This window comes from Erpetoichthys calabaricus, chromosome 13 (genome assembly GCF_900747795.2).
Source record: "Erpetoichthys calabaricus chromosome 13, fErpCal1.3, whole genome shotgun sequence".
Lineage (NCBI taxonomy): Eukaryota > Metazoa > Chordata > Cladistia > Polypteriformes > Polypteridae > Erpetoichthys > Erpetoichthys calabaricus.
The window spans coordinates 108,581,275-108,607,050 of NC_041406.2; the positions used below are offsets into that span (position 1 = coordinate 108,581,275).

The following is a 25,776-nucleotide window of genomic DNA, read 5'->3' on the forward strand; positions in this document are numbered from 1 at the left end:
GGGTCACTGTCTGTGTGTTTTTTGCATGTTCTCCCCACTTCTCTGTGATCCCCCCCCCCCTTCCTGTGAGTACTCAGATTTTCCTTCCACATTCCAAAGATGTGCGTGTTAGGCTAATTGGTAACTAGTTAGGAAGTCGCAGTGGAGGTCTATTCTTTGTGCTGCAGCAGTCTGTCTTTTGCATCGGTGTAGGCGTAACTTGCTTTACATTAGTAAGAAATATTACAAAGAGACGTGTTTGACTAAATTAACCTTTCAAAACAAAGGAAATTCTGTCATCCCGCTTCCAAAAATGTCTGCAATGTTAAAACTCTTTTATTAAATTAATCTGTATGCTGTTTTCTATAACTTTCTCTTCATTCTATTTTTATTTTTATTTCTTTTTCTCTTTTTAAATTCCATTGAAAGGAATATTTTTGGGCAGGCTTTGGTTTTTATTGTGTGGCTTCTGATGGTCAGTGTCTGTGCTTCATCCTCTGGCCTTTTTCTCAATCTGATTTTTTTTTTTTCTTTTTTGGGTGGGGGGAGAAGCTCCTCTCATGTGTCACTAATTGAAGTGATTGGTGGAGGGGGCTGTGAGCTCACTTTGCCTGAATCAGGCTGATCTGCCAGGGGCTAAGCTAGGAACAAGGAGAGAGAGAGAGAGAGAGAGAGAGAGAGCTTTGCTCATTCCAGCAGGGCTTAGGGCTTCTGGCCATCTGTCCACACTTTGGAATCAACTGACAAATAGGGGGACCACACTAAAGCTGGCAGGAACAGGAGAAGGACTATTTACTGGGGAAAGTAAAGTATCCAAAGAGCTCAGCAGGTCAGTATTGTTACACTTGTCTGCTGCCACTTATCTTGGTTGAATATATACAAGAAAGAGGGCGAGGTAGAAAATGGGCCACAAGTTTGGGTGCGTGGCATTGGGGTATCGCTGCTGTACTGCCTGTCACAGGCATCAGTCTCTGAGGATGCAGAGAGACCTTAGACGAGCTTGGGTGGAAGAAGACACCAAAGTTGAAATAATTCCTGTAAGCGGTGGCTCTTCAATGTAGGCAGCAGGACTCAAATAATGATCTGTGTTTGTTTTCAATATTCTATCTATTTCTCTATCTATTATATAGTGCCTTTCCTCTCTCTCTCTCTCCCTATCTATCATATAGTGCCTTTCCTATCTCTATCTACCATTGATTACTGCTTATTCATCTCCTTGTTATTTCTATTAGTTTACTTTTTTTATATTTCCTTAATTGTAATTTCTTTAACTGTTTGTTTCATAGCCTATTTCTTTTCTATATACTGCCTATCTTATTAGAGACACTAAAGCAGGAATCTGTGTATAAATACATTGCTAATTAATTTCAACATAAATTTTGAATAATAATTTCAAACTTCAACAAGTTTTAGGTTTATTGGTTGATATATTTGGATATGTATTTACATATATATAGAATTTTGTATCTGCTGCTTGATTTTATGTGTTCATTGCACTTATGCATTGCTGTATTTAATTGCTTTATTGATTCCTTTTTTGTCTGGTTTCTAATAACATTTTATTTACTTAATCCCATTATATGGCTCTGTCAATATATGTCAAGTCAGGTGTATTGTCATGGGGGTATTTATCTTGTCTGAGGGAGGGTGCCTGTGCCCTTCAGGCCGTGGAGCACCTCTCATTGACCTAAAGTTATGACAGCAGTACGGAGCAAGATGCCGACAGGGTGCATTTTCTGTGCGTGTGTTTTTATTTTCTTCATTCATTTGTGTTGGCTAATTATTTGACATATGTGAAGTATATATTTCTGTCTAACTTTACCTATTTTGCATCTGTTCATTATGTGGGAGCTGAGTTTGGCCTTTCTTACCTGGCAACTACTACCTTCAACTTGTTATCCCATTGATTTATTTCAAATAAAATGTTAGGGAAGAGAGTTAACTACTTTTTTTTTTTTTTTTAAACCCGGTTGAAGCTTCCCTAATGTATTTTCGTATGATTTTAAAGAATGGAGTTAGAGCATGAAATGTTAATGGCTTCTTTAATTTTTTTTTTGGCAGAAAATTACAGGGCTTACTGCTACTTTCTTCTGTGATATTTTCCGTTAATTTCCAGCTGCAGAGTGAGATCAGCATTTCTTTGCATTGTTCAGTTTAACTTGAACAGTGAGTGTTGTGTGAATGCAACAGCAAACATGAAAATATAATTAAGTCATTTATAGCAAACAATCCTGAAAGAATAGTTTCCTTGTATGAAAAGTTCCAGATTATATGAGAGTAACCCTGTTGCATTGTATTTAACGAGTCAGTAGTCAGTCGTCTCCTTCAAATGTTGTTATTCGGGGACTGTGCACTTCTTTGGAACTTCAGCGTACAGAATCTATTAGCAGCCGACTAGCTCAGTTTGACTTTAATTGATTATGATTACTGTTAAAGACGAGACCCCGGCCTGATGTAACCTTGAGTGACCTTTCTATTCGCAAAGACAAAAAAATAAAGATTTTACATAAAACCATTGTGACTTGCCTCGAGTTTCAGCCGATGCCTTTTCTGTTGTAAACATGGTGCCTGTTTATCTAGCAAATGGAAACGTTTTTAATTTGAGTATATTTGCATCCTTCCAAAATTTTTTTAAATCAGTTTTAAATTTACACCAATTTTGTTTGGTATTAATCTTTACATTAACTACCTACATTTAAATTTTTATTTTGCTACATCCCCATATAATATCCTTAATCTATCTATCTATCTATCTATCTATCTATCTATCTATCTATCTATCTATCTATCTATCTATCTATCTATCTATCTATCTATGGTCACTGCCCATTTACTCCCTAATGTTTCTGTTACATTTTTAATAATTTATTATAAAATTATGGGCTTCTTTATTGGTTTAATTTATGGTTTATTATCCACCTTTGTTTTTTGTATAGTAGAGAGTTTTTATTAAAAAAAAAAAAAAGTGTGTTATGATCTACCGCTACATTTGCTTTCAACTGTTTATTTCATTGCTGTTGCATAGGCCGTGGTGTCTTAATTCACTTGGTGCGGATTATAGAACAAACAGACAAGACTAATTATGTTTACATATTGTACTTAAAGCAAGATCTTTCAGTATTGATTTGAGCACTTGATAAAATAAAAGCTCATTAAGTTCAAGTAGGGAAAACAGTAAACTCTTTAGAATATATTTCAGTTTTAGGGAGTAGGTGCCGTATAAAAGATGTCAACATCATTCAGAAAGAAATGGAAATTAAAAAACAGAATTTTTAATTTGTAATCTGTGGTGTATATTAATTATGCAAATGATTAATATAAACTAATATATAAATTCACAGACACACCACTGTATAAATATTCATGTATCTATAATTTTTGCCACCTTGTAGTTCTTGAATCGTGGTTCGTTTTTAGGCTTGTATGCTTTCTGTGAATAATTTGCATGTCTTCTTTTATCTACATGGATTTTCTTTCACGGTGCAAAAACAAATCGTGACATCCCTAACTTTATTCCTTACAATGTGCCGTTGCTCTGCATCTGCCTTGCACCCACTGTCCTTAGGACAGGCTTTGGCTCTTCATAACCTGGGAAATACTTAGATATTTCTAAATATTTAATAACCTAACCTAACCTAAATAGATAATAGGTAATTGTATTGTTGTGCATACAGCATAACTTATAGTGATTTTTATATTTGAAATATTAAATGTTAGAATTCACTGTAGAGTTAGAAAAGTTTGCCTACATAGATGTATTTGGTGGTAAAGTACATTCATTTACTTTAACACACTTTTAACAAAATGTCCTCTGTATTTTGCTTTCGGTCATTTGTCCTAGCTCAGTTATTTTAGATTTATGTGGCATTACATAACACTCAAATTGAGTTTTCGAAATTTTTAATTTATAAATAATAAGATGTACCGGGTTGTCAGCATGACGATTTATTTTTAGTAAAGTGACCTGTGGACCATCAAAGGCTATTACTGCATTTTTTATTAAATAATTTGAAAGCGGTTTTGGTGCCCATTTATTTGTTGCCTATGACATAAAAAGCATTGGTCTCCCCCTAAGGTTACCCAGGACTGCAGAGAGTGAAGGAAAAAGATTTGGGTGCAACTCGCCAACCTGAGTGAACCAAAAAAATTATTGTTAAACTGATGATGCTTCTGTCCATCTGCTGTGTTTTCTGTGGTGACTTTCATAATATCTGTCTGTCTGTCCATTTATCTATCTAATACAGTTTAATAAGAGAAGAGATAAAAAAAAAAAGATTTGTGTTATTATTTTTTTTCTTAACAATAACCAGCAAATCCCTGCCTACAAGTTTTGAAGAAATGTTGAGCTTTACTTATTTCATTTACTTAATGAGCCAAACCAGGAAGAATGGCTCTGTTCCACAATGAATGCCCCAATATAATTCTTCTTGATTGATTTTTTTTTTACTGTTCTGAACCAAATTAGCTGAGCCCTGAAGATTTCATTTAAATATGCCTATAGAAGAGGAAAAGCACAGAACTGGCAACCACTTATTCTTTACATTTATTTCATGCAAAACAAGCTTTGCCAAGAATTATTGAATGTATACTTAAGAGGAAGTTTTGACAAAAACAACCCATTAAGCCCGACATAGCATGTCAGTTCCTATTAAACTAATGTTTCCAGGTCGAAATCTTATACAGCTTGATTGTGTGGCTCTGTGTCCACGATGATGTTTTACATCCACCATATTTATTCTTTCATCCATTTCTAACCCATTTATAAAGTTCATTGTCATGGGCCCTCAGCCTACCCTGGGAACTTTCAGCACAAGAAGTCAACCAGCCTTGGACCTTATTTAATCCATTTTTAAATTTTAAATACTTCTTTTGAGAGAAGTATGCTTTTTCACTGTGGTTCTAGAAACAGATTTTTTGGCCATTATTGCACTAACCAGATCTTTTCAGATTCCCCTGCTAAATCACAGCCTGTGTTTCACTCCAATGATTTCTGTCCTCCTGTTATACAAATATTTTCTTCATTCCCCCTGTGAACTCCTAAAGTCTAGCGGCGGATGCAAGATGACCCCTTAACGTCTAGCTTATGGGTCTCTGTGGGGATGAACCCATATGGCTTGTCTTTGTCATTGTGCGTGTGTAGCCACGTTTCATAACTCAAACAGATGTAGTCCAGGCCTATCACATGAATTTGCCAGCTCTCCAGGAGGCATGTGTGTTGTGGGCTATCTTCCCTCTGTCATTAGTTTTAGATGTTTCCTGTGTCAACTCATATCTTTTTTCAGTTATAAGATGATTAAAAATGTCTTAAGGTAAGGGACTAAAGAGGAGAAACTGAAGATTTCTATCAAAGATAAGAGCTGAGCAGAGCAGGTTGTTTGGCCCATTCTGTGGAAAATGGAAACAACCTGCACTGGGGGAACAGACATGTTTAGGTGAAAATACAATGCTTTAGTTTTCAATTTATTTCACAAAGACTTGTACTGAAAAATATTATTGAATTATACTCAATTATATTACTTACCAGCAAGAGAGAATAATTCAGCTCAAGGGCCCCTTGGTCTGACAAGACATTGGGGGCCCCCATCCAAAAAACCCCTGTAGCTAACCAAAAAAAAAGCAAAACAGACATGTATAATAAAAGTTGAGTTTTTCAACCAAATGCCAATGATTATTTGTTTTATAGGATATTAAGCAGAATCTAATAACTTCATTATACTAGCTGGGAAGACACATCTCTCTCTCTCTCTCTCTCTCTCTGTATATATATACATATATATATATATATATATATATATACAGTAATCCCTCCTCCATCACGGGGGTTGCGTTCCAGAGCCACCCGCGAAATAAGAAAATCCGCGAAGTAGAAAGCATATGTTTATATGGTTATTTTTATATTGTCATGCTTGGGTCACAGATTTGCGCAGAAACACAGGAGGTTGTAGAGAGACAGGAACGTTATTCAAACACTGCAAACAAACATTTGTCTTTTTTTCAAAAGTTTAAACTGTGCTCCATGACAAGACAGAGATGACAGTTCAGTCTCACAATTAAAAGAATGCAAACATATCTTCCTCTTCAAAAGGAGCAAACAAATCAATAGGGCTGTTTGGCTTTTAAGTATGCGAAGCACCGCGGCACAAAGCTGTTGAAGGCGGCAGCTCACACCCCCTCCGTCAGGAGCAGAGAGAGAGAGATAGAGAGAGACAGATAAAAAATACGTGCCCTTCGTGCTTTTAAGTATGCGAAGCACCGTTCAGCATGTCGTTTCAGGAAGCAGCTGCACAGAAGATAGCAAACGTGAAGATAATCTTTCAGCATTTTTAGACGAGCGTCCGTATCGTCTAGGTGTGCGAACAGCCCCCCTGCTCACACCCCCCTACGTCAGCGCAAGAGAGAGAGAGAGAAAAGTAAGCTGGGTAGCTTCTCAGCCATCTGCCAATAGCGTCCCTTGTATGAAATCAACTGGGCAAACCAACTGAGGAAGCATGTACCAGAAATTAAAAGACCCATTGTCCGCAGAAACCCGCGAAGCAGCGAAAAATCCGCGATATATATTTAAATATGCTTACATATAAAATCCGCGATGGAGTGAAGCCGCGAAAGGCGAAGCGCGATATAGCGAGGGATTACTGTATATATATATTTTTTTTATATATATTATATATATATATATATATATATATATATATATATATATATATATATATATTTTATATATATATATATATATATATATATAGCATCCAATGTCCGTTTGTGTGTCTGGCTGTATGTCTGTCCCCTTTTCATGAGAGAACTACTTAACGGATTTAGATTGGTTTTTTTTTTCTATAATTTGCTTGAACATTCCGGTTGATTTTGCGACTTCTCTCATCACGCTAAGTATCATAGTTCGCTTTCAGGAGCGATTTATTCACGCTAATCCGAGACAAAGGCTGCGCATCGAGTGGAGCGGGAAGCGTGACGTCAGGAACGGGGAGCTGGGTGGGGCCCTCCTCACTCACGCACCAGACTCCGCTCGAATCACTGTACCTCTGGCTACATTTTGGAGCGGACCTTGCCTCTGCTTAGCTAGCGATACCGGTTTGTTTATTGATTTTTAAATTTTGTCCTGTTTCACTACTATGCGGGTGGAGCTGCGGGGGGCAGCTAGTACTCAATAATTTACACAGCAATTGTTATGTTTTTGAATTCATTTTATTTTTTTTCTCATTATTCTGAATTTTTATCAGACTTTTTATTTTTCACTAGAGGTTTTTCAGGATGCCCATTCCACTAAAGACATTTGTGTGTGTGTGTGTGTTTCTTTGCTTAAAATTTCAGATAATTTTATTTTGTTTCCTTTACTACATTTTGGGCTTAGCTGTTTTGCTAGAGGTGGAGAGCTAGCAGTTTAGGAAGGTATTGGATCACAAGATTAATCGTAGTCATAAAACTAAGCAAAGACTTTACCAGAAAGATAAAGATCCTGTTGTCATAACTAAAATAAGAGCCACATTCTAACAAATAGACTCCCAAAATGGCCACGTCCTGGATTAAACAAAATGGCTTCAATAATGGTGCAAAATAAATTTTTAGCATTTTGAATATTTGATGAATTCAAAATCCTCCACTGAAGTAAAATTCCTTCTGCTAAAAAAATACAAAAGAGCCATATAAAACGTGACAAAATCCCTTTATGACATTTGCGTTTTGGTTTCCTTATTTGATTTACTTAACTTCCTGGTTTCAGCTTTGGCTTGTTTTTGACTACATTATCTTCTTGTCCAAAATCAAATCCAAACTGCCTACTGATATACCTAGGAAGGAAAACAATAATTTGCATTGGAATTATTGTTCTTTAAATAAAAAGTTGGCAATATAGAGAAAAAAACCATACACAAGTTGCAATCAAAAGTAGAACATAAATGCAATATAACCCATTTATATAATACACCACATATTAACACAATTTTGGAAATATGGTGATAATTGTTTGACTACCATCATTTCTCACAAGCAATGACAAAAATCCCAGTGACTAGTTCTCTGAAACTGAGCTTGTCATTGCTAAGGCCAAGTGAATGGTGCAGCTCTGGATATTGTAGATGCACAATGTACATCAATGCAGTCGCTGACACTCACAAGCTGCTCTCTAAACATCTAATGCTGTAGGCCAGTAGTGAAGTACCTGACTAAATATAGTCGAGCAGCAAACAATAACGTTATAGCCATCAACATTATCTCTGTTTAATATCCTACCAACAAATACTGTACAGGCCAGCACCTAACAATAGGACTAGATACTGTAGAAAACACAAGTAGAGAATATTCAATAATTATTAATAAGTCAGTTGTCCTAACTTAGTGTCTTTCTTACCTTTATCCTGGTAAATTAATTTATGATATCATCAAAGTCCAAGTTATTAGTCACTTTACTCTTTCTGGACAATAGAAAGAGTGACTTCAAATATCTAGTTGTTTTTTCTTGAGGACTAAACCATCTTTTGAAGACCTGGGACTGGGTCCTGACGGGTATGTCTGATGAACCATGTATGCTCCCCAAACCGAAAGGTTGGATTTTAAAAAGACTAGGTTTATTTTTTAGTCATTCACTACTCTTTTCGTATTGTGTTCACTTGCGTATTGATTTTGATATGGTGGCCTTAACTTCAAAGTGTTATGCTTAAAATCACTAGAATATAAATTCATATCTGATAACCAACTCAGATTTAAATGTAGAGACATCATGTCTTTCAGCTTGCCTTTTATTCTGTTAATCAGGATGTTTTATGAAAAAGGCATCATAGAATGCTGATGTCACATTACACAAGTTCTAGCTGTGGAGCATGTCACATTTGCTAACTGCAGTTGCTGTTCGTGTTCCTGGACCATGTCAGTTTATATGAAAGAAAATTGCTGGGCATGTCCACTTTACCAGCTGAGTGCCGATCTTCTAGCAAAGTCTATCTCACCCCTTTTTTTGTGACAACCCATATCGTGCTGCATGATGGAGCCAGTGCTGTATAAAGGGTTTACACCTACAGCGAGTTCAGCTGCAATCCCCTGTTTTTTTTCCCCACTCCTAATCGGTACATAAAACAAACAAAAGACATCAGCCAGATGAGCTTCTCTTCTGTTTGTGAGGTCCTGCGTTCCTTATTCCTTGCCACTTCTTTATATACATTGTACTTCTGGACAAGCTTTCTTTGGTTGATGCAAACAGAGCCCAGCCCTACAACTAAAGACAAAATCAAACTTGTTTGACTTGATCGTAACAAATCACAGACTAGTTGGAGTGTCGCTTGCTATGTCACATTGTACAACTAGCTTCATGGGAGTATGCAGATGACTGTCTCTGACTTGCTGATATTATGTAAATAAATTCTGTGACTGACAATCACTGGAAAAGTCGCAAAATGTGACCTTTAAGAGTTCAGGAGGATCAGACTTTGAAACTCACTACAATACAAATCAAACTGTGATCAGAAAGGGCAGCAGAAGGGATCCTGGGAATACTAACATGGCCTACCCAAGATGGATTCTATTAAGTATGGTGCAATAAAGGCACCAGATGGAGGCACCTCTGAAAAGAATCCTCAGACTGTACAGGTGAACTTCACCCATGACATGTACCATTCACGTTATTGGAATTTTCAGGGATATCTTTTATGATGTTCCACATTCTCATTTTGTTGTGTCCAAGACAACAGCCTGTCTGTGTTTGGAGAGATATTCAAAGTGGTTCATGATCTGCTACTCATTCTGCACAAAGGCAGTTAAGGAAAAAATGGTGTTGGATAAGCGACAGCTATAAACTTAACGAAAAGTTATTAAACCTGTTCGGCTGGACCAGGCCAAGGGGTGGCCCACATAACACCCAGCTGTGGCAGGTAGAGGGTAATTTCCGGAGGGTGGGACTGGACCACGTGTCTGCCTGGGGAGCTGCCAACCAGGATCCCAAGTTGTTTCGTCGTGTAGTGGGTGCGGCAACTGTACCAGTGCATGCTCCCCAACTTGACTTGACTTGACTTGGTAAGAAATTGGAGTTCTCAGAAGGAAACTCCCATAGACAAACGAGAAACTCAAAAACAAATGGATAAAATATCAGGAATGGGGTTTGAACCCAAAATTCTTGATCCTTAAGGCAGCGGTGGTAATCATTGCACCACCAACTATAACTTATACCTTTAAATAATAAAAAAATGCTGAATGCCTACTCTCAGGAGTCAAAGACTCCCTGCTTAAGGATATTTTACATTTCTCTGCTCACCATGTCTATAAGGAATATTGTAGTCAGGGACAGGTTGTACTGTAGGTTTGGAACAAAGAGAGGCTAGAAAATAATAAAAGTCCATAAATATAGCACACAACTCCAAAATGTAGGTAAAAATCTCAGAAGTTTACTTTAAGTTAAGATTGTAAGAAATTTTACAATAGGTGACTATTTAGTCCATTCTTTTTTTGTCTGTAGTTTGTTAAAAGCTTAGCTAATGGCATCTGCATGTTTGCTTTTTTTGTTAAATAAATAAAACTATAACATTATCAAACAAGCCTAACCCATGGTCATGAGTATCTGAGCCTACTGCAGCTTCTTCAAGTGCAGGGCAGGAATTTGGTAGTACAAATTGTGACCAGTAGGAGGCACCACTGAGCCACGGCACAGTCCTGGGTTCAGACACAAGATGCTTTTATTTTATAGTCCCTTCACAGACCTCTAAGTCCTCTTCCACAATAGTATAGTACAAAATATGTTTTCTTCTCTCCTTCCGCGTCTCTCATATAGTCTCATCCACTCTCCTCCCAACTCTGACCTTTGAGGCAGGAAAACCAACTTTTTTTGTGCTGGACCTGGGAGTACTTCCAGTGCCATAGCACTGCATGTTGGAAGCACTTCCAGGTCAGACAGAAGCCCTTCAAAGAAGGCTTAGTGCTCCCATGCAGTCTCCCATGGTGGCACCCAAGAATCCCTTAGGTGCTATCCCAATAGACTACAATTCTCACCCTGCCCTGCAGGTATCCATATGCGATATCCACCAGTAGGATACTGCCATTATGTGTACTGGGGAGGACTATAAGCCCAGGAAGCATCCACCATCTGTACTTACGATTGGGCCTCCCATCCCGGTAAAGAACCAGCTTTCACCCCGGTTGGGATGCCTGTCCAACTCTGTCCATTCATTTCAGGTTCCCTTCCTCATAAGGAACCAGAGTCTATCCCGGTCAGGATGCCGGAGCATTGAGCATGGTACTCACATAGTCTATCTCAGGGTCATATACACAGTTCCGACCTTGGACATCTTTGGGATATGGGAAAAAAAATGGAGCACCAGGAGAAAAGCCCATACAAACATGGAGAAAATGTATAACCTACACACAGCATTTAAACCCAGGATGCTAGATTTGTAAGGCAGCAGTGTCTAGCAATGCCACCAAGATGACAAAGCAAAATCTGTAATGTGCTGTTTGTCATTCCAGCGTATATTTATTTAGCTTTCAGATATGGTGAGGATTAGATGATTGTTCAGTATGTCCATGTATTTAAAAATCATAGAACTGACAGGCTCTGTACTTTTATTTCTTGACACTGATGATGTCCCTCAGTATATGCACTCTACTTTGTGAATTTACTGCAAGTCCTCTATAAACAACCTCTTCATTATGTCCTGACTGCCATTCATTATTAGATGGAGAGCACACTAGAAATAACTCATGAATGTCGTGAGGCAGCCTGCAGAAGGGTTTGGCTCAGCTCTGATTCTCTATTACCTGATTTGATTGTGACTTAAATGAACTCATCTTAATTTCTATTTAAAAACCCATATTGTTGCACAGATCCTCTGTGGATTAAAATACTGAGAGAGAGAGAGATGAGTTAGAGCCATGGATTAGACAATACAATCCAGGAGCTGCACCTGTGGATAATAGTCTGGTACAGATATGGGCCTTCTCATCCCTTTGACCTCATCTCTATGACCTTATGGTGCTAGCACAACAAAACATCCCCTCTCTCCCTCTCTTGCACAGTAGAAATATTGCACGGAAAATTGAAATGCCCCTTTAGTAAAGCAAGCACTTTATTTAGGGTACAGATGGAAGAGCTCACAATCGGCTTAAACCTCAGCAGCGTACTGTATTTAAAGCTGAAAAGCTGCTGAAAAGCTGCCATATGTGATCCAAAGACAGAAACCCTCTGCCATTGCACATTCAGGTCTCTTTTTTCCCTTTTTCATTATGTTTTGCACCATGTTTACTGGGAGAGTCTTCATTCTGTTGAAGTTGCTACCATTAAAATGTCTTCTTGGAGTGGCACTGGGCTGTATTGTTCTATAAATAAGCATTTTTAAATAGTATCAGTGACAAATGCACAATATCTCTGTAATTTGTTTCATGTGAGATGACATGCCGGGTGTACGGCTGAATTTAACCTGTGATTGCTGGGTTAGATGGCAGCTTTGAAGGGCATTCTAGCTGCTTATTACAGATAAGTCATATTAGAAAAACTTTTCCCATTAACCAAATGAGGCGAATGAAACCCAAAAGGCATTGCATTTCACTAAGACTGCAGGGAGCAGTCCTTTTGTAACATACACTACTGATATTTTTCTCATTTAAATATCTTTAGTTTTTGTAGGAGTGGCATGTCCCCTAGCATTATGGGAATTTTAAACTGACTGGGTGAATATGATTAAATAAATAAATTTTCTTGTTTGAATTTTCATTTTATGTATATTATGTCAACTGTTGTAATTTCTTTGTACAGATTGTCCTTTTGATCTCATTTGGGGTTCATTTGTGTGGTTCAAAGATTGTTCTTAAATTTTTGGAATCACTGATAAGTAAGTGTTAGATGTAGATGCACTCAGAGGCTCAAAACCTTTTGATTTCTTCCTAAAATTTCCATACGTGTCTCTTATAAGGAGTCGGCTTATATTGAAAGTCCAACTTTATTTTATACTAGCTGTCCCCCTGGCTCTGCCCACATAGTAGTGAAACTGGACAAACATTAAAAATCAATAAAAAAATATATAAAAAATAATGTGCATTTTGAAGAATTTATATTGATAGCTTTTGTATCCAAGGGCCTCTTGATATACAATATTTTTAGTTTTGCTATCAGAGGCGAGAATGTAGCTGCGATCTCTTTGTCAAAAATGTAAAAAGTTGACAAGGTATCTCTGACCAAGTGGAACGTAGGTGCGCTCCAACATCAAACATTGCCACTGTATCTGATCGTGTTCAGCTCAGATAGGAGAGCGTCCCCTGCGTCTCTGCCAATGAGCAGGTACCCTGTAAAACACATGTAGCTGTAATCTCTCTCTCTCTCAAAAACGTCAAACGTTACTCTTTAACAATCTCTAGATGATAATGTCTGTTGAACAAACTGGTATCGTTAGCTTAGTGGAGGCAATGTAAGTTCCAACACATGGCAAGAGGTACAATGACACGAACGGAGGCTGGCGCATGAGTGCGGAGGGCTCTGCCCAGCTCTCCACTTCTGAGGTCCCACTTCCCTCTCCCCTTGGCCCGCTGCAGGTCTCTCAGATATATATATATATATATATATATATAGAGAGAGAGAGAGAGAGAGAGAGAGAGACTAGGTAAGATGCCCGCTGTTGTCTTGGTATATTTGTATAATGGGTTACATAGTGAAAGCAAATACTGTATTTAAAGTACGTGTTTTTTAAATGTTGACCCTTTTGTCATTGCTGGCTGAAATATAAGTGTCCCATCTGTCACCTACAGTGCTTATAGATAGATAGATAGATAGATAGATAGATAGATAGATAGATAGATAGATAGATACTTTATTAATCCCAATGGGAAATTCACAATCTCCTCTCATGAGTCAAAAATTTGGTATGACTGGATTCCATAATTTCCTTGCTGGGTTGGAACCATAAACACCACTACTTGTACTTCTCCAGTGTATTGTGGGCTTACAAATGGATGTTGTATCCCACTTTAATATACTGGATGGCTTGTTAAATAATTAAATCATTGATATGACATGTAAGCTAGCAAACTACTGTTTTTCATATTGTTCCCACTATTGATACCCTTTTCATGATTAAACATTTGAAGCTCCATAAGCTCTCAGTGTTATGTTGGGCTAACTGTAACTTTAATTACACTCCATGAGGCTATATTTTAAATAGTATTAACAATAATGTAGATAGAAAAATTTCATGAAAGCAGACCTGACCATTTTTGAGTAATGCATGAGTTTGGTTTTGGTTCCACATCCCACCACAGCCAGCCTTTGAATCACTGATTAAGAATGTAGCACTCACTGAAAGTATGGTCAAACCAAAACAGTATGCCAGGTTCATTGCCATCAGCTAAACCTTTTTAGTGTGATAAAAACGTTTGTCTTTTGGCCATTACAATCCCATTTCTTAAAATAATTTTTAAAGGCCTTAAGTTCTAGATTTTAAGTTTTATCAATAGTTATATACATTTAAAATTTAATAAAATTCACCTTTTTTGCCCCCCCCCCCCCACCATACTTACTGCTGAAATATTCTAAAGGCCATGTAGCATGCATTTTAAGTTGAAACAAATTTATTATAGATACAAAAGTTTATTAAGACCAACTCACTCTTTTTGAATAATGTATAGTTTTGGGGTCACAACCCCTGTAAATGCTGTATAAAGAAAAACAACATTATTTAAATAATAATCTTGCAATGAAGCAATATATAAACTCATCTTGAAGCCACACTGTATGAACTTGAAGCTGCTGCAACCACTGGAAGAGATGTGCAGTTAATTAAAAATGGCTCGTTCCTTTAGATAGATAGATAGATAGATAGATAGATAGATAGATAGATAGATAGATAGATAGATAGATAGATAGATAGATAGATAGATACTTTATTAATCCCAAGGGTACTAGGGTGTTGTACCGTGTTAGCCATTATGAATGTACAGAAAAGCCAAGCAAAATGACACCTTTTATTGGCTAACTAAAAAGATTACAATATGCAAGCTTTCAAGGCAACTCAGGCCCCTTCTTCAGGCAAGTTGTAAAGAAGGGGCCTGAGTTGCCTCGAAAGCTTGCATATTGTAATCTTTTTAGTTAGCCAATAAAAGGTGTCATTTTGCTTAGCTTTTCTCTTTAATCCCAAGGGGAAATTCACATACTCCAGCAGCAGCATACTGATACAAAAAACAATATTAAAGAGTAATAAAAATGCAGGTAAAAACAGACAATAACTTTGAATAATGTTAACGTTTACCACCCCGGGTGGAATTGAACAGTCGCCTAGTGTGGGGGAGAAACAATCTCCTCAGTCTGTCAGTGGAGCAGGACATTGACAGCAGTCTGTCGCTGAAGCTGCTCCTCTGTCTGGAGATGACACTGTTTAGTGGATGCAGTGGATTCTCCATGATTGATAGGAACCTGCTCAGTGCCCTTCGCTCTGCCACAGATGTTAAACTGTCCAGCTCCATGCCTACAATAGAGCCTGCCTTCCTCACCAGTTTGTCCAGGCGTGAGGCGTCCTTTTTCTTAATGCTGCCTCCCCGGCACACCACCGCGTAGAAGAGGGCACTCACCACAACCGTCTGATAGAACATCTGCAGCATCTTATTGCAGATGTTGAAGGACACCAGTCTTCTAAGGAAGTATAACTGGCTCTGTCCTCTCTTGCACTCTCTGTTCTCTCTTTAGTGAACTCCCATCATTTAGAGCACACCATGTCCATCTTTAAGATGCAATACCATAGAACATTATGGAATGTTTTACCAGAAAAAGTACTTTTTTTCTTTGTAACCCACTTTATGTGAAAAGCTGGACAGCCTTCACTGTGGATCTTCCGGTGCTCTTCTCCTATCATTGCTTATGTTACACATTCAGACTTGACTTCAAGGTGTCTTCCACTGATGTAATATGTGAGGCTCCAGGATTTTGATCTGATATTTATGTTGGTAAGTCAGTGCTGTCAGACACATGTGCATGGGAGGCAGCTAAAGGGCTTGAGTGAGGGCAATTCCGAATCTAACCAGGATGTGGCAGAGTGCACTGACTCTTTTTCTCACTTTCCTGCAGACCATTCACGGGAAGTTCCACCTGGCCCTGTTGACGTCACTTCCAGGTCCTGACTTACCTTGTCCAGCCCCGCCAACCGTGAGCCATTGAGGCCCAGCTCTTTCTCCGCAGGCCCCTTCGGGAGATCTTTAGGAGCGGGGTGGAGGTTTGCCGTCCCTGTCTCTACTCTTGTGTCGGCGGGGTGCCGACACACATCCTCCACCCCCTTACCTGCTACAGGGAGGCTTCCTTGCTCCTCTGCAGGGAACACCGCGCCGGAGAGTTTGTCTGAGCTCATTTCCTCTGACCGATGTCTGGGGCTGAAGGAAACACCCAGGCCAGCCTCACTCTCCCCAGAGCTCACTCCGCCGTTACACCACGGACACATGTCCTCAGGCCAGCAATGGGTATTTCACCCTTCGGGATCTAGGAGGTAGGCAGACGAAAAAATGGAAAAACATTCCCTGGGCCCATCACCTACCTCCTGCTGCAACCAGTGGTGCTGGCCAGCATGGCGGCTGACCTTTGAGTCTGTCCGGACTTTCTGTTCCCTTTCAGCGCGGTGTCCTTAGGAGCTTCCTGGTGGTCCTCCTGCGGCTCCGGTGCGCTATCGTGGGGGCATGCTCCACGCTGCAGTGTCGCATCGTTACACAATTATTTTTTGAAGGATCCCCACCTTTTAACAGGTGGAGAGTCCCATCTGGGATGCCAGTGTAATAAAAAGACATTATATAGGCGCCTGACGCAACACAGACTCACACCGGAGGCACGTTAAAATAAACCAAGAACTTTTATTTTTCTTCACCTGTGGGGCACGTCTTCCCAGTGTCCCACAGGCACAGCACAGTCCCAAAACACACCACCAAGCACAAACACTCTTCCTCTTTGCACCACCACTCCTCCTGGCAAGCATAGTCCTCCTCCTCCTGACTCTGGCCCCTTTTATAGACCACCCGGAAGTGCTCCAGGTGCTTGACTGCCGAGTTCCGTCTACACTTCCAGGTGTGGCGAATACACTGCTTATAAGGGCTCAGGAGTCCCAGCTGCAGCACCCCCTGGCGGCGCCTGCGGGACCCAACAGAGCTGCACCCAACTCCAATTCCCATGGAGCCCTGCAGGAAACCGAGGCAACGCTCCAACCCAAGGGGGTTGCCATCTAGTGTCCAGGGGGAGGTATTGCAAAGTCCATGGCTGCTCCCCATGAACATATACCAAAGGGGCGTCCAGGCCGGGCATAGCCCCTGACCGTCCGCCACAGTGCCTACCATAACTTAAAAAGATACATTAATTTACTTCTGTATTAGGGATAAGATAGATAGATAGATAATTTCCACAGGAATTAAACTAATAAATCAAATGTTAGTTCTTCTCATAAAATGTACCAATGGCAAAATGGAAGTAGGGATCCTCCGTTATTATTTCATACTGAAAAGAGGTATGACAAGTGTAGAGCAGGAACCATTTAAAACACACTAATTACCTCACAGAGAGTGCAAGCAACACCACGTGCAGATTCCATTTTATTTTTGGCATGCGAAGTATAACCTACCACTTGATTATCAATTGATGTAAAATTCAGAATTACCCAGAGTGTGTCTAGGAGCGTGGATTTCTAGACACTCACTCCATGCCTCACCATGCCTCCCCTGTATTAAACTCCTCCAGAAAATGGATTTTACCATTTTTTGAAATGCATCAGAGATCTTCATCCAATTTTTAATAGACATGGCATTTGTATTGAAGAAATGGCGCTTCATTACTTCAGTGGCAGCGTGTTGCTCCTCACCAAAAATGAAGTAAAGTGGCCTATGAAAGAAAGAACGATTTTGATCATAAGAGCAGATTCTATTCACCTGAGGGGCATCCATTCCAGAAAGCAGAATAGCCCACTTCATGCTTTCTGAAAGACCCTACATTCATAAACTTGGCCAGTGGTGAAACAGCAGTAGGCTTGTTTTTATAATTTTGGAACAATGATTTAGTTCTGATGTTGGAGCTGCCTGTGCTATATTTGAGGTCCAAAGGAGTCTTTATGCTTGCTAATAACACTGCAGAAGTATTTGCTGTAATTTTCGTTATTAGGTGGAATACCTTAATATTTGTGATCGCTTAACTTGGATAATTTAAGCAGAGGTTTGTGCCAGCTACCTAAATTGGGCTGCTTGGACACACAGGGGTCTGTTAGATGTAGCTCCCACTTAGGTAACAGCCGCTTTGGCCACCGTGCCCTGAACAGAGCTCATGCTCCAGTCATCAAGCCCCTTACATACTTTTGTGATGGTGCAGGATTACAAAAGCAGCAGACCACAACTGGACAGTGACATCATTTAAAGGGATGTTAAGAGTACACTTGACATCCCTTGTTCATTGTGACAAGGAGGAAATCCAGAATGATCTGCACAGTCTCACAGGTGCACGTGGGTTCTGGAACTCCAATTTCTTGGAGGATGACCTTACATGGGCTGCATTATCCTGTAGGGTATATGCATCTTCCCTTTCCTAGACAGTGGTTGGCTGATACTAGGATGTTGGTATCCTATTAGGACCAACTATCAATAAACATAAGAGTGTGACTTGTATGTTGCCACGAGGAAGACCATCAGTGATAAGATGGTCATATCTTTGCCTAGATTTTTTGCCCTTAAATCTATGTTTTTGTTGTTCATGTGTTGACTCATGGGGTAAAAGACCAGTCCCCACTGGTGCTTACTTTTTGTTAATGAAATTTTGCTGTGCAACACCAGAAAAGAAGTAGAGAGGAAGTTGGGAGAATGGAGAAGGGCTTTGGAAAATAGAGGAGTAAGAAAGAGAATTTGTGGTTTAAATTGATGTTTAGCCTTTAGTGAGAGCTATTGAAAAGAGTGGATAAGTTTAAATATCTAGGATTAGTGGTAGCCCATGATGGAAAATTAGATGCAGAGATAAACCAGTGTGGTTGCAGTGTGGATGGAACAGTTGAATGCAAGGTGTAAGGAGTATTGTGTGATTGAAGAATTAAGGCAAAGGTTAAATGCAGAGTTTTTTAAGACAGTGGTACGACCAGCAATAATGAGTGAGATATGGACAGTAAAGGGAGTGAATGAGAAGAAGATGGATGTGGCAGAAAGGAGAATGTTGAAGTGGATGTGTGGAGTTACAAAAAATGGATACAATTAGAAATGAGACAATCAGAGGTACAATAAAAAATGAGAGATATCTAAAAAAAAGTACAGGAAAGTAGGTTGAAGTGGTATGGATATGCAAGAGACAATTCATATTTGGGCAAAAGAGTGATGAAAATGGAAGTACAGGGGACGAGAAGGCAAGGGAGGCCAAAGCAGAGGTGGATGGATAAAGTAAAAGAACATCTGAAGGAAAAGGTGCAGTACTGGGCTGCATGGAGAAGGTTAATCAGGCACATCAACACCCCACATAGAAGTGGGAAAAGAGGAGAAGGAAGCAGAAGAAGAAGGTCATCATATCTTGGCATAGGGAAACTTCTGCACAAGGTTACATCACTGTTCTCCAGTAGCATGAGGCTGACTACTGTACTAGATCCTTGGTGTATGTTGTAGCACTTCAATTGTGTTAGGACTCCACCACTACATTTTTTTATAATGTTTAAACTCTTATTTTGGAAATATGGAAAATTCTCCATACTCTAGGTTTACGTGGTTAATTTCATCCATGTTATAGACCACTATGGTAAATAAATAATAATTTTGATCAGCCCACTGAAGAAGTAAGTACCACCCTTCTGTAAATTAAAGGGATTGATTTTTCTACAGCCAAACCTCTCCCTTCTGAGTTTTGAATGTTGTATCAAAGTCATTTCTAGTAAGTGTACTATTTTAATAGTTTACACCAGTAACCATGCAGTGGTCCAGGGCTATGTTTCATTTTAATTTGTATAACTTTTAAATGGCTTTAGAATGGGAGTGATTCACCCTGACAACCTATGAGCTGATTAAAGTAAGCCAGTAATCAGCAAACACATTGTTACATCAAGAATAAGTGTTGTCTACAGGAGTATACCAGGCATCACCTACTGGGAGAACACCTGGGGCAGGCCAGGACTCATTGGTGGGATTACTTCTCTTGACCTTACCTGGGAACTTGTGGGAACTTGCCCAGGAAAAGCTGCAGACTGCTGCTTGGAATGCGTTGGCCTGGTCTGATCAATTTGGCATGACCAGGGTGAGTAAATCGACCATGAGATAGTGAGTAAGTTGTAACCTTAAAAATGGCTTTTGGATAAACTGTTTTGATGAAACTTTTTTAATATTATGGGCCTGCTGATTGTATTGTCCCCTGTTGTCTTTTGGTGCTCTGTTCAGTTCTTATTGGAGCCACTTTCTGTGCAAATTCTCCATGTTGTCTTTATGTGTACATGGGTTTTCAAAAGCTCAGGCCTCTTCCTTCACTTAAAAGGTGTTCAGTGTCAGTGTGGTGACTCTGTGTGAATGAGCTTTGTGACAAACAGCTGCTTTTTATTTATTTTTTTGGATTGGTTGCCAAGCTCTTCCCATAACTGCTGGGGTCAACACCAGCTTCCTTGCAGTAAATAAACCATGTAGGTGGAGTTTGAGGGTAACTATAGTGAAAATTAAATATTAATTTAGCATCCCTACAAAATATAACATATGAAACAAGTTGATAAATCGAATCATAATTGTCATTTGGAAAATAGTTAAGATTGCCAATTAAGAAGGGAAGAGAATATCCCATGTAGATTACTCAACTCAGAGAATTTAATACTGTACCTTAATCTGAATAAACCATTTTCTAGGGCTGACTCAGATTCTCCTCTTAAACTGGCTCATATACCCCTCTCATCATGAACAACGGATCACTTACCACTGCATCCTTGGTCAAGAGGAGGTCTCAATCTCCTATGCAGCAAGTTGGTATTAAGTCAGTGTTCTCTGAACAAGACGCACATCCTTAGCTCCAGCATGAATTATCTGCCCCCCAGGCCAGGTCTGTTCTCTTGTAACACCACAATAGAGGCTGATTTTAGCCCAGTGTCAGTATGGAATTGCTTTGTGTCAGCCCTGCAAGTTGTCTAAACTTATGAGCTGTTTAGATTCAATTCTAATGAAAGATACAATGGTTACTTGTTTTATTATTTTGGATTTTTAAACTACCCATCAGTAAAGTTTGGCTGTCATATTAAATCCAAAAATTGAGTAAGTTCCTTATTTTATTGTCTAACTGCCTGGTTTAACCCATGCTAGTGGACATAACTTTTTCTGCATTCTATTTTTCATCCCATCTTCTTTTATTACTCATTCTACTTATAAAAAACAATATATATGCATAATAATTCTTGTGACTGAATAGTTTTGTTTTTTTTTTTTTTATTAGATGGTTTTCAGTTTTTTTACTTTAGTTTTCTAGTGTTCTTACATAATCATGAGTCTGAAAATGGCTAATGCTTTATTAGGTCAGTGTCAGGGGGTAAAGCATCCACATGCTTTTGCAGTGTTAACTTCAGTCTCATGTCATTTTGAAATACTTAATCCAATTCAGAGTTATGGGGTGCTGGAGTCAATGCTGGCATGATGATCTACAAAGTAGAAAACACTCTCAGGTCGGGCAGCAACCCATTACAGGGCACACTCACTGACCAGTTTAGAGTCGCCAGTAAATCCAATGTACATCTTTGAAATATGGGAAAAAAACAGCAGACAAACTTAATAAGACAAGTATAGAATGTTTAGGCCACTTACAAACAGTAACTGGGTCTGAAGAGGCTATGGGGTGGCTTCTTTAACCAATATTAAAATTAGTTTAACTCTTTGAGGGCTGAGTATTTTTTCCAAAAAACTCAATTTTTCTGATTAGCGCACAAAGCAATGGTTTCACACAAAAATCAACATAAAACGTGGCTGCTGTCGGCATCTATTCACCGTGTCTGGCAGTAATGGTTCAACGGCCAGCAGGAATGTGTGGTGGGCCGGCTGCCTGGCTGTCTTTGTGCAACATGTGGACGGCGGTGACAGTCGAAATGCAACACGGTCTGGTTTGTAACTCCCAGGCGAACGCCGCTGTAAGCGCCTCAGTTACATTAATGTGTTCAGCACCACAATCAGCTGGGGACCGATAAGATGCTACTGGTACCTCACTCTCATTTTTGATCTCCAGATCACTCGTACCAAAATGGAAGTCCGACAGGTTAGAGTCTGATTCAGTGGTAATACACAAAATATTGTCCATGGAGTATTATTTGCTTTGGTCTCTCGCCAGATGTCAATGCCATTTTAGAGGTTGTTTGCTCTTCGCTACTCCTGCATGCACATGCAGGGAATCAAGGTCAAATCCATGAAGCTAACTTTCTTTCTAGCAAAGAGTCTATCTGAAATGTAACTGTAGCTGCGTTTTCCCAAAATTTCCAAAATTCTGCAGCTCTAACACAAAAAATGGGATTCAGCAAAGGCCTGACGCGCAGAAATAATTCCACAGACAAAATATCTTCGTTTTTAAAAGTTTAGTTAAGTTTCAAAGTAAAACAGTTCACACAAAAAGGAAAATTAAAATAGCAAAAAAAGGGAAAAATTATAATAAGAAAAATTTATTTCTAAGCTTAATCTTGTTACATCTTAAATCGTTACTAGTCACTTATAATTTCTGAACCATTTCAAAGCGGTCAGAAAACTGTATGCTCATCCCATTTCTAACTTGAAAATGGGTCTTTCAAGTCCCTGTTTACTGGGACCTGCTCTAAACACAACAAGAGCTTATTAACACACTGTTTCTCAGTTATAGCAAGAAGGTTCTATCTCTTACTAACTTATAGGGGGGAAAGACTATACCATTGACTATGATTATGGAAGAAATTATATTCTCTTCAAATAAAGCAAACATTAGTATGAGATTAACTCAAACTTTAACTTTCTAATATTGGCTCTTACTGTGAGTTTTGTCGCAGTTTACAGCTGATCACCTCTGAATTTCAACAAAAGTTGACATCCTGAAAGAGTTAATGAATTAAATAATTGAAACTAAATGCTTGTTGGTGCAGTGGTTACAGCTGCTGTCTCATAGATCCAAAGCCCTGTGTCCAGATTTAAGTGCGTACCCATAAAATGCAAAAATCACTTGCTGCCATCATCATATGTCCATTTATAGTATGTGTCTGCATGGAGCAACTTGGCTTCCAGTGGATCAATTTTGGTTGGCAAACTCACAGAACTTTGGAAATGTGAAACCCTGCTGGAAAGTCATTATACGGTCAGATTTGACCTACCCTGCAATTTTGTAGTCGTTTTATCGAACATACACAGGCAAGAAGGTCAGCAACTACCAGTCATCAAGTTTGGCAGTCCCTCCGACTACAAATCAGGTAATGTTCTACCAGCTTTAGACAAAGTAAACGAATGAAGACATCTCCCATTCTCACCCCTCTTTTTCTGTTGCATTTTTGCATTACATTTCAATGAAACCTGAGTAAGCATCTCTCTCTATGTAGCTGAGCAAATTCTAAAATCATGAAAATGAGACACTAACTGTAATTTGTAATTGACAGACTCCTTTAAAAGTTCACAAAGTGTTCCTGTCCTTTCTACCACATTCCACCCTGTCACTTCAATTGCTGTTCTGTGTGGTCTCCACTCCATCTTTGCCTACTTCATGGAAGAGTCCTAAAGAAGAGCTTGTTATGCTGTAAACGAAGCAAATAGTTGGAATTAAAACATATCAGAGCAGGAAGAAGAGGCGGAGAGATATGGAGATATGCTCTAGAGAGAAGAGGAATGAAGGTCAGTAGGAACAAGACAGAATACATGTGTGTAAATGAGAGGGAGGTCAGTGGAATGGTGAGGATGCAGGGAGTAGAGTTGGCGAATGTGGATGAGTTTAAATACCTGGGATCAACAGTACAGAGTAATGGGGATTGTGGAAGAGAGGTGAAAAAGAGAGTGCAGGCAGGGTGAATTGGGTGGAGAAGAGTGTCAGGAGTGATCTGTGACAGACAGGTATCAGCAAGAGTGATATATGGGTTGGAGACAGTGGCATTGAGCAGAAAGCAGGAGACAGAACTGGAGGTGGCAGAGTTAAAGATGCTAAGATTTGCATTGGGTGTGACGAGGATGGATAGGATTAGAAATGAGTACATTAGAGGGCCAGCTGAAGTTGGACGGTTGGGAGACAAAGTCAGAGAGACGAGATTGTGTTGGTTTGGATATGTGCAGAGGAGAAATGCTGGGTATATTGGGAGAAGGATGCCAAGGATAGAGCTGACAGGCAAGAGGAAAAGAGGAAGGCCTAAGAGAAGGTTTATGGATGTGGTGAGAGAAGACATGCAGGTGATGGGGGTGACAGAGCAAGATGTACAGGACAGGAAGAGATGGAACAAGGTGATCTGCTGTGGCAACCCCTAATGGGAGCATCCAAAAGAAGAAGAAGAAGAAGAGGTCAATCAATCATTCTTTGTTTGTATGCCACCCTTCACACTATCACAAGATGCCAAGCATGATTTAAAGTTCAGCACTGAATCGTTCAAGATGTTCTACAAAAGTTAGAAGAAGAGTGGGTGGGTGGAAATAGACAGGAGTCACCTAATGAGTCTGAGCTAACATTTGAGCCAGCTGCTTTCTGAGGTTCATATCAGTTCCTTAATGTCTATTCAAAATTGTGCTTCAAAAATAAATAAATAATCAACTACATTTTTAGAAGAGTTCCTTCTTATTGTTCATTTCTCTCAACCAGTATTAAAAAAATGTCTGCCTATGACCTTTTGCAGTGGCTGTCTCATGAAAAAGTTTGTCAAGCTGGCTTTGATGTCATTTTTTATTTTTAGTATTCATGTAGATAGACAGTCTCAAAAAACCGTAAAGACAATACGTCTGCTTCCCACTGCTCACCAGGACAGACCTGTTTGCTCTCTTAGGAGTATCTGCCCAGATTAAGCTCCGTTACCTCAGGCACAGTGACAAGGTGCTTCGAGAAAGCTCAGCCACTGCTGCCGCACATACTAGAAAAGGTCAGCCAGGTTCTACAGGAGACCTTTTGTCAGTACATTTTACTTTTCTTAAAATCTAAAGAAGTTGCAGACTTTGAAAGAAAAATAAAGTAGCAAATAAACTGAAGGATGTTTAAATCCTAAATGAGCAAATCTGAGTGCAGCTCTCAGATCTTTAAAGGTTCTGATGAAAAGAAGCTTTCATACTCAGGGTGTCTATCTGACAAAAAAAAGAAGCTCATTTTAATTTTTAAAGGTCTGGATGACGTTAGTAGGAGATTAATTAAAGCTTTTGATAATGTGGCAAGTAGAGGCAAAGATTCGTTTACTACCATCTTTCTATATGAATATCTTGAATGTAGATATGCTTTATATATAGTAGGAATTTCTTCAAAAGTATCCCACTTGGTGGAATGACCGGTATGTTGAAAGTGTGTTTCTTTGTATGAGATGGATAAAGTCCTTCCATATCCATAAGAGATATAGAAGTCACCAGTGTAGTGAGAACTGATTAAGGCACCAGATTTTACACCAAATGATTTTAACTTCAATTGCCACCTTTGACTCACCGTGTGAACAAGAGCATGTCACTTAACTTGCTTGTGCTCCACCTGTAGGAAATGTTTCTGTTATGAACTATGAGCCCCAAAGCACATAAGTCATAAAAAACACTTCCAAAATGGCCACTGCACAGAATTACTGTCAAACCTATTAGATATAAAGGCAAACACCAAATCTTCATAAAATACAAAGTATAATTTTCACAAAATGCTCTGTTACACTATGAAGTTTCAAAGAGCACAAAGGCATATAGAAGTTGCCAGTCCCAGATGAACCA

The 25,776-nt window shown here is 39.2% G+C and overlaps 1 protein-coding gene across 5 annotated transcripts in view; it reads left to right on the plus strand.

Annotated features, from left to right (window-relative positions):
- zgc:110045 (uncharacterized protein LOC664755 homolog) overlaps positions 1–25,776 on the plus strand; it is a 462,322-nt gene that overhangs the window by 281,268 nt on the left and 155,278 nt on the right. For 4 of the 5 annotated variants that reach the window (XM_028817428.2, XM_028817426.2, XM_051935810.1 and 1 more), the window contains exon 1: positions 643–808. The exons of the other annotated variant lie outside the window; for it this stretch is intronic. The gene's annotated coding sequence lies outside the window, so the exon portion shown is untranslated. Of the gene's footprint in view, positions 1–642; positions 809–25,776 lie in introns of those variants that run through there. 5 annotated transcript variants of the gene reach the window in all.